Source organism: Belonocnema kinseyi, chromosome 2 (assembly GCF_010883055.1).
Source record: "Belonocnema kinseyi isolate 2016_QV_RU_SX_M_011 chromosome 2, B_treatae_v1, whole genome shotgun sequence".
Taxonomy (NCBI): domain Eukaryota; kingdom Metazoa; phylum Arthropoda; class Insecta; order Hymenoptera; family Cynipidae; genus Belonocnema; species Belonocnema kinseyi.
The window spans coordinates 6,393,552-6,409,376 of record NC_046658.1 but is presented as its reverse complement, the minus strand read 5'-3'; the positions used below and the strand labels follow the sequence as shown (position 1 = coordinate 6,409,376).

Sequence of the window (15,825 nt, the reverse complement as noted above, 5' to 3'; positions counted from 1 at the left end):
ACACATACATATATACATATATAAACGGAATATATATATAAGAGCAGTTATCATATGACATCAACTTCTCCAGTAGTCTCCTTTATTTTATTTTACAATGAGTCAGCAAGCTGTCAATGTGGGATAACATAAAATAGTGAACTATGATTTCTACGTCCAGTCAACGGCTGGACGTAGAAATATTTCATTCTAGCGTATAATCGCTTCGATACAAACCATTCTTCTTAGGACGATAAGAACATTCTCGATAACGAAACCTCAACGACTACATAATGGGTACAAAACGAAAGAAGACTATTGAGTCGACTATGGAAATGACGAAAGAAGTTCTGGATTTAATCGATAAAGGTGATAGCGGAAAATCGCTGAAGCTTTTTCTGTAGCGAAGTCAACTGTTGGGAATATCGGTAAGACAGGATCGAGATTGTAAGAGCCTGGAATGAAAACTGCTGCAGTGAAAGAAAACGTAAATCACGTCAGACTGAAAATAAAGAGCTCATTAACTTGGTTTTTCAGTTTTTCTGTAAATGTACTATCGATATTCCAGTCAGTGGACCTATGCTTCAGTCAAAAGCTAGAGAAATAGCAGAAAAGCTTGGTATAGAAAAATTTCAAGCTAGCAACGGTTGGTTGGGATCTTTCTAAAGAAGACAAAACAGTAATTTTCGGATTCTCTCTGGCGAATCACCAGCAGCGGATTTAGAATTAGCAGGGATATGGAAGTCAAAGTTGCCGAATTTATTGAAGGAATACGCTCGTGAAGATCAATTCAACGCTGATGAATGCACATTACTTTATAGACAGATGCCAAGAAAAAGATTGGTGTTCAAAGGAGAAAAATGTGCAGGTGGAATGCTTGTAAAAGAATGGTTAACTGTACTTGCCTGCTGCAGTTCCACTGGAGAAAAATTGAATATATTGGTCATCGGAAATGCTGAACGTCCTAGTGTATTGAAGGCAAATGGAGTCGATCCAAAAACTCTTCCCGTCACTTGGCGTTCCAATAAGAAGGTATGGATGACTGGAAATTTGTTTGAAGAGTGGCTCACCGATTTGAATCAATAAATGGAAAAGTCGAATCGCTGGATCAAGGAATAAAACGAGCTGTTAAAGCTCGTTATCGTAAAAAAATGCTACAACATCTTGTCACCGTTGCTGAAGACTGCGATACACGATCTCAGTGTTTTGTTGGAAAGTTAACACAAATGTCAAAACAAAATTATTTGGTTCAAAATGCAAGTATTTTCTTAAAAAGCCATCTTTTATAGTAGCGGAAAAGATATTAAAAAAAATTAATAAATTTCAAAATTTAAAATTTGTATTTGAAACACTGTTTTATTCCGTGTATAAAAGATTCTATGCTAAAAGTATTACGAGATTAAAATTCTGGTAAGTGAATATTAATGATCAAGGAAAATGAAGAATTAGTCAAGGAAAAATCAGGGAATAATTTTGAGATTGAATTTCTCGGATACCCTGTCTAATCGTACTAGCTATAAATAGCAAAACATTTCTGGAAAATAAAAATTACGTACAGTAAGAGGGAGGGGGGGTCAAATATTGTGTGATGGCTTGTTACATGCGTGAGGGGGGTGGGGGGGGCTTAGAGAGGGCATATAATCCGTTAGATTAATTTAAGTACGGCCTCTTTTTGAAATAAAGTAAAATTTGAAATTAAAGTTTAAACTACAATCTTGTAAATCACTTTCAGAGGCAGCGAAAAACTGTTTCATTTTCGAGGACCATTGGGTGAAGAAGAATTGACAGAGCATACGAAGGAGGTTTTACGCTGCACGAAACAAAGATTCCGCAAATACGTCAAAAAGAATCTTTTAAATGATTCTGCGGACCTCGACGTTGAAAGAACAGAAGAAGAAATTCTGAGGAGGGAAATCGACTGATTTTCACAGGAGGTGCCTGAAAATAAGGATTTTGGACAGCCCTTACAGACTGACGACAAAGATTTTGGCGACGATGAGTCTTAAGATTTATGTTCTTTTTATTATGTTAATTAACATAAAGCACTGTTTAGTTTTTTAAAGCTTTATAACTTATTAGGTTTCTATTATTAGCAATTGTATGTATTGTTAATATTTATATTAATTGATCTTAAGAAATAAATATTATTTGTTCTTCAAACTTTGTGAAAAAATCTAAAATGGTTCAGTTTATTCGAAAATATGAAACTTAGACGTTTACAATACGGATTGAAAAAATATTGTATTGGTGTTTTAATAAAATTGATGTTCTTATTTATTTTGAAAATTTCTTATTGCAAAATTCATTGTGATTTTAATAGTGTATGCTACTCGTAGAAGGGATGTGCTTCATAGGCACGCGTGCGCCTTGCATTTCATCGGCAAGCGTGCGACTCATATGTCACGCATATGCGTATATATCTGTTTGGTGATCTGCGTGACACGTGTGACGGTTTATTCGCACTCGTACCTGCATATTGTTATCTGGGTCTTTTTATTTTTCACGCAAAATTTAAGACAGTTTCTTTGATTTATTTGTTCGATATCGAAATATCGTAAAGCACACTAAAACACGGCTAACCTTTATATTTTTCAAAAACAAACTGAACATGCAAAATGGCTGATGATGCCAACATATATTGGGGACATGTGTAGTAACATAACAAAACAAAAAAAATAAAAAATTGAATGAACGTAGTCCGGGAAATTTGAAAATACACTTTTTTTTTTAATAAACTTCATAACTGTCAAAAACAATAACAGTAATTGTAACCTCCAACACAATGAGAACTCTCTCAACTTTTATGTACACTTATAGCCTTACTATTTATCATCCTCAAAAGTTGAAATTATAAAGAAAAACTATTTTCCGAATATTTTCAGGAAAAAATGTACATCCCTTCTCAGAAAATTAATAATATTCATGACATTTAAACATGAACTCTTTCGTATTTGACAGCCCCATTTTTACAGCATTTTTCTGTTAATTTAGTTTTGTATTTTTCATTAAGAAAAGTTTGACAAAAGAAAAATGTTTCCGTATTAAAAAACGAAAGTGGGTAGTTGCAGCAAAATTCTATTTGAAAACTCTATACTAAATTACATTTACATTTGAAATAAAAAAGTGACTTCGAAAAATAGAGGTACTCGATTATGTTTCTTTAAACTCGACATTAATTGCCCTCAACTAAAGATTTGAACCAGACGTACTAATTGAAAATCAATTTTACTGAAATCACAAATACTTATTTTTATTTATCGAATATCGGGAGATCTCTTCGGGACCTGCTGTGTTGAACAACGCAAAATATGATGTCTCTTATTTTCAGTTTTGGCAACTTTAACAGCTTCGAGGTAATAGTAGAATTTTTAACCAACAGAGATGAATTCGGAAACAAAAATATACTAAGTTTGTTTCAAAATTTGATTATTTTATTGAAAAGTGTACTATTTTTCTAGTTATATTTTTTAGGTAAAGTTAATTATTTTTAATAGAAAATTCAACTATCATATTTTTGGTTTAGAGCAATTCTCTTTTGGTTAAAAATTCTACTATTCGGTTACATATTTAATTATTTTGTTGAAAATGTAATTACTTTGATCAAAGGTCAGCTTCTGTGGTCGATAATTCAATTGCTTTGTTTAAACTCGTCTTTTTGGAAAATCCGTTCTTTTAGATTAGTAATTGATTTGTCGTTAGAAGAGTCATCTCTTAATTGAAAATTCATCTGTAACGGTTAAAAGTTAATTTTGTTGAAAGTTTTATTCTAATATTTTTGATTCCGAATGTATCTCGTTTGGTTAAACATTTAATTATTTTGTTGTAAGTTCAGCTATTTTGCTAAAAAGTCCGGGATATTTCGTGTATTTCATAATTCGCACGTTTTCCAAGTTTGAAAGTTTCCAATTAGAAAGCATAGAATTTTGAAAGCTTTTAGAATAATTAAACTTTAGAGCTTCACAATATTTCTCGAAATTTTGAAATTCTGCAGTTTTTAAGGATGAAAATGGCAGCGACCTTTTTTTTATAGAAGTCACATTCTTTAGTAAAAAATCCATCCCATCGTTTGGAATGTCATTTGATAATAAATGATATGAAACTTGCGAGTATTAATAGTAGATTTACCGTCTTTAAAATTTCTATAATTTTAATTTAACATTATAGTTTCGAGTGCGCGATTCTAAAACAGTTTAATCTTTGAAGCCTTGAAATCAAAGTTTTTCTGAAATTAATTTTTGGAGGTTTAGAATTAAAAATTTCATAATGTTGTAGTTTCAAATTAAAATATTCAAAATGTTAGGATAATTCCGCGGTTAAATATTTCAAAATTTCATATTAAAAGCATTAATAGACAGTTTTGAATTTAATAATTTTAGTTGTAAATATAAAGCAATTTCGAATTGAAATGCTTAAAAATTGTACAAATTCAAAAATTGGAATCATATTACAGCAATCTAGTTTTGTAGTATTTTTTTCAATTTTAAATTTAATGTCATAAAATTGTTTGATTTTTAGTTGAAGAATTGAACAAATAAATAATTTTAAATTGAAAAATATTGCATTGGAAAATTTGAAGAATGAATAATGATTTAAAGGAATATTTAAAATAAAAAATAAAAATTGAGTTAAGAATAAAAAAAGAGAAATGTTAAATCGTCTGAAATGGATATATCAGTAATTGAATAACTTCGGCAATTTTAAACAGCTACAATTTTATAGTTCTTAATTTCCATGTAAAACGCTAATTTTTTTATTTTTCTCTCATAGGTTTTAATTTTGCACTTAAAATTTAATTGGTTGCATTTTGAAAAGTATAATTAGCAATTTAAAAGTTATTACTTCTTCTTTATTCATAATGTGTCCCCTAAGGGTTTACATGACTTCCATTCCTTACAATCTTTCCGTTTATATCTATATTTTTGTGCAATCTTATCCTTTCTATATATACAATTATTTACAACTATTTACATAAAGTCTTATAACTAGTTCTTATTTCTATTTCTTGCGATAGCGCAATTTAGGACTTATTAGCAAACGAGTGAGCGAGCGAACGAAAGCGAGAGAGAGAGAGAGAGAGAGAGATCATGAGAACGCAAACGCATCTTAGTCTACTTAATTTTTACCTTACCATTACTTACCGTTTTTACGCTTCTAATCTAAGCGACTTTCGTTACCTTTTGCTTTCACTTTTTTATACCTTGATTTACCTTTTTTCACGTGCATTCTTTTACCTCTCTCATTCGCTTCTTTAGCACCCTCCAACTCCTTGATCCATTCTTACCCTAATTCAGCTTCCCCTAGAATCTTAACCACATTTTCTTGCCAGCTTCCTTTATCCTCCATTCCTCTCCTACTTCCTTCCCATATATGCTCCCAAGTTTCCTCCTCTCGTTCGCACATTTTACACTTTCTGTTCTCTTCTTTTTCCCAGTACATCCCCTCCCTTACCTCGTTTCCTAATCTAAATCTTGCTATTCTGGTCCACCATCTCTCTCCCCAATCCTTTTCTAAATACTCTGGCACCCCTTCCTTTTTTATCATCTTATACTATTTATTGTATTTTGATTCCTCAATCGACCCCCAAATTTCTATTAATTGTCTTTCCCTCTCCCTTTTTTTCCAATTCTTCATAGTTTATTCCAGTCCTGTTTGTTTTTTCTATATCATTAAAGAACTTCCTCCTTTCTTCTTCCCATCTCATTAATTCGATCACCCTCCCTCTCCTCTCTTCTACCGCCATCAAACACTTTCTCGCCAACTCCCCTCCCTTTTCTTCCCTCAGCTTCGTCTCAAATTTCCATGCCCTCTTTCCCGCTCTAATACTTAACTTATCCCTTTGCGCTTCTTCTCTCACTATATATCCTGGCATCCTCCAGTCTGCCCCTAGTGACCACCTATATACCTTTCTTGTAAACTCTCAATATCTTTCCTTTCTTTCCATCCCCATATCTCTGCTTCATAAGCTAATACCGGCCATACCAGCGTATCAAATAACCTCATTCTCATTCTCCAATTTTTTTTAACCTTCTTTTTCCTATTCCCCATCTCTGTTTCATTACCCCGGCTACTTTTTTTATCCTTTATCCCGAATATTTATACTCTTTGACTTCTTGTAACTTTATTCCTTTCCATCTCCCTATCGATTCTTTCTTCTTTCTCCCTCCTTTTCTAAACCTCATTATCTTTGTCTTTTCTACATTTACATTCAGCTTTTTCCCATCTAAGTATGTCTCTAATCCTGCAATTAATCCCGCTATCCCTTCTTCATCGTCTGCCATCAACACTATGTCGTCTGCGTATGCCAGTGTATATATCTCTTCCTTCCCTATCCTAACTCCTCACCAACCCGTTCTCCTCATTTCTTCTTCCAAGTCTGATATTAATAGATTAAATAAAAGTGGGCTCAGAGCTGCTTTTTGTCTCACGAAAAATTTCTGATACTCTCTTTATTAATCCCTCTCTTATCCCCTTTTTTATCATAACTTTTTCTATTTCACCTCGGTCTAATGAGTCAAACGCCGCCTTTAAATCCACGAACATTGCTATCATTGCCTCTTTTTCCCTTTTAATTCTCTTATTTACTAGATAGTTCAGAACATATATGTTGTCCATTACCTGCATTCCTTTTCTAAACCCTGTCTGATTCGGTGACTCGATCTTGTTTTCTTCAACTTCTATCTTCAATCTCTCCGACAAAATAGTCACATATACTTTATACACTATACATTATAGTGTTGGCATCAACCACACCCCTATAATCTTTAACCTCCTCTCCATTGCCTTTCTTTACTATTGGTGTAACTACTCCTTCTTTCCATAACTCTGGCCACCCATCTCTTCTCCATACTCTATTACACATTATCCATGCCTATTCCTCTATTTCCTCCCCTCCATATTTCCATGCTTCATTTGGAATCTCATCTATACCAGGTGCCTTTCCATCCTTCATTATTCCTAAAACCTTAACTATTTCTTCCCTTGAAATGTCTTCTTCCTCATTTACTTCTCTACCAGATTTTCCTCCCTTTATAACTTTTCTCTCCACTCCCCCTAGCAAATTCAAAAAATATTTCTTCCATTCTATCATTTCAATATTTTGGTTTACTCTTTTTCTTTCTCTATTTACTACCTTCCATACCTCTTCTTCCGTCCTAGCCTTCTCCGCCTCTTCCTCAAACCTTTTATTCTCTTCCTTTTTCTTTTGATAACACAACTCAGTATACTCTTTCTATTTTTTCCTATATTCTTCCCCATTACTTTTTTCTTTTCGCCACTTTCTTAATTCCTTTCTGACCTCCTTTTTTTTCTCTCTTTGTGGTCTTCATCCCGCCCACTTCTGTTCCTCCCTTTACTAATTTCATCTTTGTTTGTGCACTCTAATCCTTTTTTTATTTCTCCTATCATTTTTCTCATCTCCTTGTCCACATTTCCCTCTCTCATTTTGATATTTCTTATTTTTTCTCTAAACTGTTCTTTTCCTTCCCTTGACCCATCCCCTTTTCCTACACTTTTTATATTTGCTCTCCTTTTACTCATATTGATATTGATTTTTTGTCCCTCTAATGTCACTATTACGGGAAAGTGATCCGAATCAATATATTCACCTACCTCCAGTTTCTTAACCTTCTCTCTTACCTCATCATCCACTATCACATAATCAATTACAGTTCCCCTTTCACTTCCTGAGCGTGTATATTCTCCTTTTTCATCCCCTTCTATATTTCTGTTTAAATATACCATCTCAACTCCTCCAAGCTCTTCAACAATTGTTTTCCCTCCCCATTTAGTATCTTATCTTTGGATTTTCTTCCTCTCTCTTCTCTCCATTCCCGTTCTCCTCAGTCTCCGATTCTCGCATTGAAATCCCCACCTATTATCAGCATAATCTCTTCTTTATTTTCTTCAATCATTTCTTTAATCTCCTTGGCTTTCTCCTGCATATCACCGTTTACATAAATCCCCACTACCTTCCACTTCTCTCCTCCCATCATTGCCTCTTCTACTATTGATTCTTCTTTTTGTTCTTTACTGTCTTTCTTATCATTCCCTGTTATACATTCATTCCTTACTCCCATCACCATTCCTCCCATTGCTCTGTCCTTTTTATTCTTCCTGTTTGCATTTTGCACTTGCCATTTGTAACCTATTGGTAACCTTCCCGTTACTCTTTCCCATCCCTTTTCATCTAGCCACGTCTTCATCATTATGACTACATCCCATTATATAAAATTTCTCATGAATTCCCTATCCTTTTTCTCCAGTCCTGCTATATTCCAGTAACAAATCTTCGATTCTTCCCCACTTTCGTTTCTTATATTTTTTCCTTCTTACTATTTCTTGTTTTCCTATCTGCCGTTCCTTCCTCTTCTAGTTTCCCTGCACCCCATTTCGTACTATCTGTACCCTTTCTTCATCCCAATCCCACCATACTCGATCTACCTGAATTCTCCCATACTTAACCCATGTTCTCTTTCCCTAATTTCTTTCCTCTTCCGCTATTTTCCTTAATTTATACTGCATCTTCCTTTCTACCCATGTCAAATCATCCTCTATTCTCTGTATTACTATATAATAACCTCTTCTTTGTCATCACCTCCCTCTTATGTTCCCATTTTTTAGTTTCACCATTAGCACTAACTTCCCTCTTCGCTCTTCCCTTCGTACATTTTGCATTTCCTCTATCTCTACCTTAGCACCAATCCTTTTTAGTACTTCGTCCACCCCTTCCTTCAGCTCCTTCCCTTCTAATTTTATACCCTTTACCACTACGTTTAATTTTCTTTCTTCCCTCTCTTTCCTTTCTATTCTTTGTTCTATTTTACTCAGCCTTTCCATCTCCTTATTCTCACTCTCACCCCCACCACAATCCCCGTTTGAGCTTCCAAGTTTCTTCATCCTACGTCGCATCTCCTCTACCTTTTTATTATTATCTTCTTCCTGCTTCTCTAGTTTTTGCTCCAATAACTGCATCCTATTTTCTAACTTTTCCCTGATTTCTTCCCATTTTTCTATTTCTTTCTTAACTTCAGCCATTTCCCGCCTAATTCCCTTCTTTAATTCCTCTCCCCTTTTCTCCTGTTTTTCTTCATTAATCCCCATTACCTTTATCATCACTTCTCGAATTTCCTTTAGTCTTTCCTCTTTCATCGAAACTTCACTTTCATGTCCACTACTGTCATCACCCTTACTGTTATCGCTCTTCCCTACCAAACTCTGCTTTTCCGGCGGCGATCTAAACATTTTCTGATATTTTACGCTCGCACCGATATCTTCCTTCTCGTCACTCTCCCCTCTCTTCCTTTTGATAAATGCTTCTATTGAACCTACGCTTTTTGCCCTTAATCTTTCCTTTGCTATAGTTTTTTTACACTTCCCCCTTGCTTTCCTTTCCTTTATCTCTTCTTTTGGCGCACTGAACACTTCCTAAACTAAATCTGTTTCTTCCGCGGAGATACTCGCTCCACTAGCCACGAATAAAATTCAAACTTTCCCGCCTTCTATACTTCCCTGCCTCTATCTACCGTCGCTGTCTGGTACCTGTCTCGCCTTTCTTTGTCACTACCCAACCCTGCTACTACCAATCCGTTAACACAGTCCTCCCACCCTGTCAGAAATCTCCAAACCAACTTCCACAAAAATCTGTCTCAATCCTCCAAAATATCTACCTCCCCTTTTCAATCTCACAATCCCTCAATTAATCTCTCACATCCACACCCTTCTACACACTTCCACAATCCACTCGCCTTAAATTTCACCACAATATCAAAAAAACTCAGCATCAATAATTCCCACTAGTATACACTTTCATGCCGGAAACTGAAGTCCAACTTATTACTTTTTAAACGATTTACATTATCTTCAAAGAATTGAAATAAAGTTTTAATATCATCATTTATTTTGAAAGTTTTTTTTCGAATAGTTCAATTCATTTTTTCATTTTAGACAGATTTATTTAAACAGTTGTAATGTCAAATTGAAATTTTGTAATGCTAAAATAATTTAAAATTCTAGAATTTCAGAAGCTTTGACTTTGAAAGATTCATTTTAGTTTTTAATTTTAGATTGTCAAATTTTAATTGCTTTGAATTTAACATTAACCAAATTCAAAAGTTTTGAATTTCCAATTATGTAGTTATTTTGAAAGCTTTTAATTATAAACAATACAATTTCAATACCTCTGAATCTTAAATTATCTAATTTCCAAAATACTAATCTTAAAGTATTAAATTTTTGACGTTTTGACATTCTCCTATTTTCGAAATTTTAACCTGAAATAATCCAATTTTATCATTCTTCAATATGAAGCCTAATTATTCTAAACACTTTCAAAATTATATGCAATAAAAAGATGACTCTTCTAACGACAATTAGTTATTAATCTAAAAGAACGGCTTTTCCAAAAAAAAAATGAGTTATAAACAAAGCAGTTGAATTTTCGGCTACAGATGCTGATCTTTGATCAAAGTAATTACATTTTCAACAAAATAATTAAATTTGTAACTAAACAGTAGAATTTTCAACCAAAAGAGAATTGCTCTAAACCAAAAATATGATAGTTGAATTTTCTATTGAAAATAATTAACTTTACATAAAAAATATGACTAGAAAAATAGTACATTTTTCAATAAAATAATTAAATTTTGAAGCAAAAGTTAGTATATTTTTTTCCGAATTCATCTCTGTTGGTTAGAAATTCTACTATTTCGTCAAAGCTGTTGAAGTTGCCAAACTGAAAATAAGAGTACCTTTTATTTTCGAAGTCACTTTTTTATTTCAGATGTAAATGTAATTTAGTATAGAGTTTTCAAATAGAATTTTGCTGCAACTACCCACTTTCGTTTTTTAATATAAAAACATTTTTCTTTTGTCAAACTTTTTTTAATGAAAAATACAAAACTAAATTAACAGAAAAATGTTGTCAAAATGGGGCTGTCAAATACGAAAGAGCTGTAAAACATAAAATTAATGTCTTTTTTTCAAGTTTAATTCGAGTACATAATATTGTACGTGTAAACATAACCTCGTTTCAAATGAAAAACTTTAGGACTATCATGCTGACAGTCCTAAAATTTTTGTGCTTTTAGCCACTCATCAAAAACAATACAAAATGTTACCTTATTAAACATTCTCATGATTTTTTTATAAAAAAAAAAAACTCGCAGGATGTTCCAACACTTGTCTCTTCTCCTAACCCAACTGTTGTGTATACAGGAGTTACGAATCTAAGGGCCGGGTGTTCCACCTCTATATAAAGTGTCAGATAGTAATCCAGCAGAATAAATTTATCGTACGGTTTATCTGACATTATGATTTCTGGTTGATCTACTGTATTTCATGTGCTGGATATTTATCCTTCAGTTACATAGGGAGATATAGGTAATACTAGTACTTTTCGCGTTTTCAAGTCACTGACATCTCTGTGACGTCGACGCTTCGCAGAAATAGAGTCACAATTATATAACACTGTTACTGCTGTGTATCTGTCATATTATTAGTTATTAATAAACAGAAGAAGTGCACTACTTAGTCTTTCTGTACAGAATAAAGATATGTGAAAAAACAGCTCCTGAAACTTAGAGTTATTATTCACGGTCATTACACATTATTTTAGTTTAATTCGTGGGTTGATGAAAAATTTCATCTGAAAAGAACACGAACAAAATTTTATTTCAAAATTGGAGTTTTTTATTTCGCTGTAGTGGAATATAAACATAACCTCTCAATCGAGCCTCACAATTCCTTCTCATGGTCTTACTTTTATTTGATGTTTTATTTTCTATTCTGTCACTTCATAACAAAAAATCTGAAATGTGATAACTTTGAAACAAGAGTTATTATATACGGTTATAATATACATCAATTTTTTTTTTAATTCATAGGTTTATGAAAAATTTCCTCCGAAAACAACACCAACGAAATGTTATTTTAGAATTGGGAGTTTTTTATCTCATAACTTTTTCTCGCGGTTTTATTTTTCTTTGATATTTTATTGTTTATTCAGTAATGTTATGACAAAAAGTCTAAAATTTGCAACGATGAAGCAAGCGTTATTATTTACAGTTATCATAAATTGATTTTTTTTTAATTTGTGGGTTATAAACAATTTCCTTCGGAAACAACACTAACGAAATTTTATTATAAAATTAGACTTTTTTATATTAATATAGAGGAATATAAAAATAACCTGTCAATGGATACTTACAACTTTTTCGGACAGTTTTATTTTTATTTTATATTTTATTCCTTGTTCTGTAATTTCATAATAAACAGTCTGAAATTTGACAACTATGAAACAAGAGCTTCGCGTGCATAAAGCGTATACGGTTTTGTATTTATAACGCGATTAGCAATTCGGCTATTTCTTCAATATCTTCGTCGAAATTATCACCAAAATCAACATCGTAAACATTTCCGAATTCCATTTTGACAGCATTGTCTATCCTCACTTTTTCTGCATTTCGTGCTTATCTGCTAGATAAATCCGTTATTGGCCACTTTGGCCGGTCGATAGTTAACTGACTGGTAACTCCCGCTTTATCTGTCAGATAGCGCTATCCAACGGTGGATCAACATGAAAGTATCCTATTTGTCAGATTAATTTATCTGCAGCTTTTATCCAGAGGTGGTTCAACCGGCCCTAAGAATTAGGATTTCCATTTGGCTGTCATTGCGTAAATGCGTATCCTGAATTGCACTGTTTTATCTCTCGAGTAGCTTAGTCACGTGACTAGACTGGACTCGACTTTCGACCTTACTAAAAATGCAAGTAGGCCGTTCTTGCACCTAACCGCTCAATTCCCACGTTTGTTTGGATGCGATTATATGTCCTGAATCTTTAAGGAGGTCATCGAATTTAAAGGCTGTTTTTTTGTGAAATATGAAAACATAAAAATCTAAAGTTTTTATCATATATTTAGTATCATTAGAAAAACAAATTCAAACCGCATTTTAATCAGTGAGGTAATTTTTATCGCCGATACTAGGATTATTTAAAAAGATAGAAAATTAAATATTTGACATGCTTTGGAACACGCTTGGTACACGTCTGAACTTCACCATAAGGGTGCAGTTACCGCCGTCAAAACTTGAGGTGCTTTGTTCAGCATGATCGTTCTCCTTATTGGTCGAACCCTACCGAACGCTAAAGTGGAACTCAAGTCGGATGACCCCCTTAAGCACCTATTAAAACTGCTTGTTAAGCACCTAAAATTTACTGCCGGGTGAGTTTTATTTGCATCGATTTTGCAAAGAATTAGAATTTAGTAATTCAGAATCGAACACAATCATTTCAATGCAATAACGAGCATCCAATGTTCTCCACCTAGCATCACATATTTAATCCATAATCTTTATTTCAATGGGACAACAGTAACTGCAAAGAAATCGAAAGTCACTCTTCAGCTACTGAAGTTCTAAAAGCACGATTCGACCAAGCAGTAACGATTTCTTTTACAATACAATGCCCCGCTTTCCTAATATTTATCTTAAATTCATATTTTTGAACATGTTTTCGGTGAGCCCATCCATGAAAAAAATCGTTCCGTTGCCTCTGCGCAGAACAGAAAACTTCAAATAATAAATAAAGAAGTTTTCATCTGAGAAGTACGACATATTCGAAAAGGCGAACAAAATAAATCGCTAAAGTTAATCCCGAAAGACAGCTAAAACAAATAAAATCGCCAAGAACGTGGCTAATAAAACCAAGAAATATGCGAAGACGATGAGTAACAGCAATTCTAAGAGGCCAACAGACAAAAAGGCACAAAAAAATATAATCTATCAACCTCACAATGCAATAAATCACCCAGATAAACAGAAACATTGATTTCTTACACATTCAATAGATATAAATTCAATATATTAAATATTCAGAGCATATTCCCAGTCAGTTTTACACTAACTCTAATGCAGGCATTATAACTTAATAGTGGCAGTCTCATCCCTGTAAACAAAGAGGGCAGATACACCAGCAGCGTATAATATTATAAATGTAAGAAATTAGCAAGAGGGTGCTCCCCGAGTCGTGCGGCCTAAGCTTAGTCGGAGCATCTGGTACTCATCGTTAAATTACTTGAGAATGACAAAAAACGCCATCTAGAAGTTTGGCTATTTGATAGGAGAAACTCACCTTTTTAACTAAACTATTTAAAACAAAAATCAAAGTAGCCCGAATTTGAGAAGTAAAATTTACTTTTGATTTCCGAAAATGGGGGAGGGGTCAAATGTTGACTTAAAAAAGTGATGATAACCAGTTGAAAGATCATGAAATAATCTGTTGGCCCCATATAAAGCAGGGTGTCCAGCGTGTGGGAAAAGAGAGAATTCTACGGGAATTTCATTGGTGTGAAAAATGCACGGGATTTCTTATTTTGAAGCGGAAATTTTGTATGTACTTTAATGATCTGATTATGTAGACAGCATTTTTTTTATTTCTTAATTTTCAAATATTGCGCCCCATTACACTACACTAGAAAATTATACGCGCACTCTGTGCGCGACCAACTACTTTATTTTGAAACGAAGTTCAATAAAATATCATGATAATGATTTTTACTTTAATAATTTTTATTTCTATATGGCTTCGCATGGGCACCCTCACGCGATGAAGAATAAATAATTCTGCAACTCTAAACATTTTTATGCAACTTTGGAAAAAGCGTCTAAAATTTCGGCGCATACAAATTTTCAATGAAATAGATAGTAAATGATCTCGACTCTTGAAGAGTCCAGATGCTAAGCCATTTCGAGCGCGCATAGCACTTCAATGAATGAACATCTGCAACGTACAACCGGGTTGTGTATTCGCTGCGTTTTAACTATGTAAATTCGAGCGGAAGGCTTGGCGCCGAGGATGACTGAATTCGATGGGTAGGGTCGAATGTCTGCTTTCAAACTCGACTGTCGAAAATCCAGCTGGACTCTGGAGCTCATTTTCTGCAGTTTTTCTCTCCTCTGGCTAAATTTCCATTTCATACAGTGATTTAAAGTCCACCTTTAGCAAAACAAAAATGTTCACAGGTCCTTACAGAGTGAGGTGGATTTGTCTGGAGGTACGAGGGTAGTTCAATAAGTCCTTAGAATGACCAACAGATGGCGCGCGAATCGCTCCAAATCATCTGTTTTCAGTCAGCACCACTCCCGACTAGATATATGGTGCAGTCACAGTCCACATCTTCTGAGTTTACGTGTTTTTATAACCAATTGAAAAAAATTAAATCAAATTATATACAATTTTTTTTAATTATAAGCAGTTTTAAGATCAATAAAAGTAAATATTATTATTTACTTTATTAATATTCACTTTTATTTATCTTAAAACTGCTTATTATTAAGTGTATCAGAAAAGGCATGTACAGGTTAGGTAGAAATGAAAATAAAGGTTACGTATCATGTAAAGAATAAAGTAAAACAAAAACATTTATTATGAAGCTTTACAAATAAATAAATAAATATATATATATTTTTTTTATTTTCACCTATTATTTTCACCTCATATTTGAAGTCGGAAGAGCCGATTCCAGAGTGGTTGGTGGAAGGGCGCACAATACTCCTGCGGAAAATAGGCAACTTAGCTGACTCGAAGAACTACAGGCCAATAACTTTTTTGAACACGCTTTATAAGATATTCACAGCTATCCTAAATGATAGGATTGTTCGGGCAATTGAACCTATGTGGCAAGAAATGTATGAACAACGAGGCTCAAAGAAAGGCATAGCCGGATGTCGGGAGAACCTGCTCATCGATAGATGTGTCTGCAAAGATGCAGAATTCTATCAGCGTGACCTATCGATGGCCTGGATTGATTATCGGAAAGCTTTCGATTCTACATCCCATAGACTTATCAT

The 15,825-nt window shown here is 33.7% G+C and overlaps 1 protein-coding gene across 6 annotated transcripts in view; it reads left to right on the top strand.

Annotated features, from left to right (window-relative positions):
• The window catches only part of LOC117168207 (transmembrane protein 218-like), a 90,541-nt gene that overhangs the window by 43,950 nt on the left and 30,766 nt on the right, over positions 1-15,825 (top strand). The gene's annotated exons all lie outside the window — the stretch shown is intronic.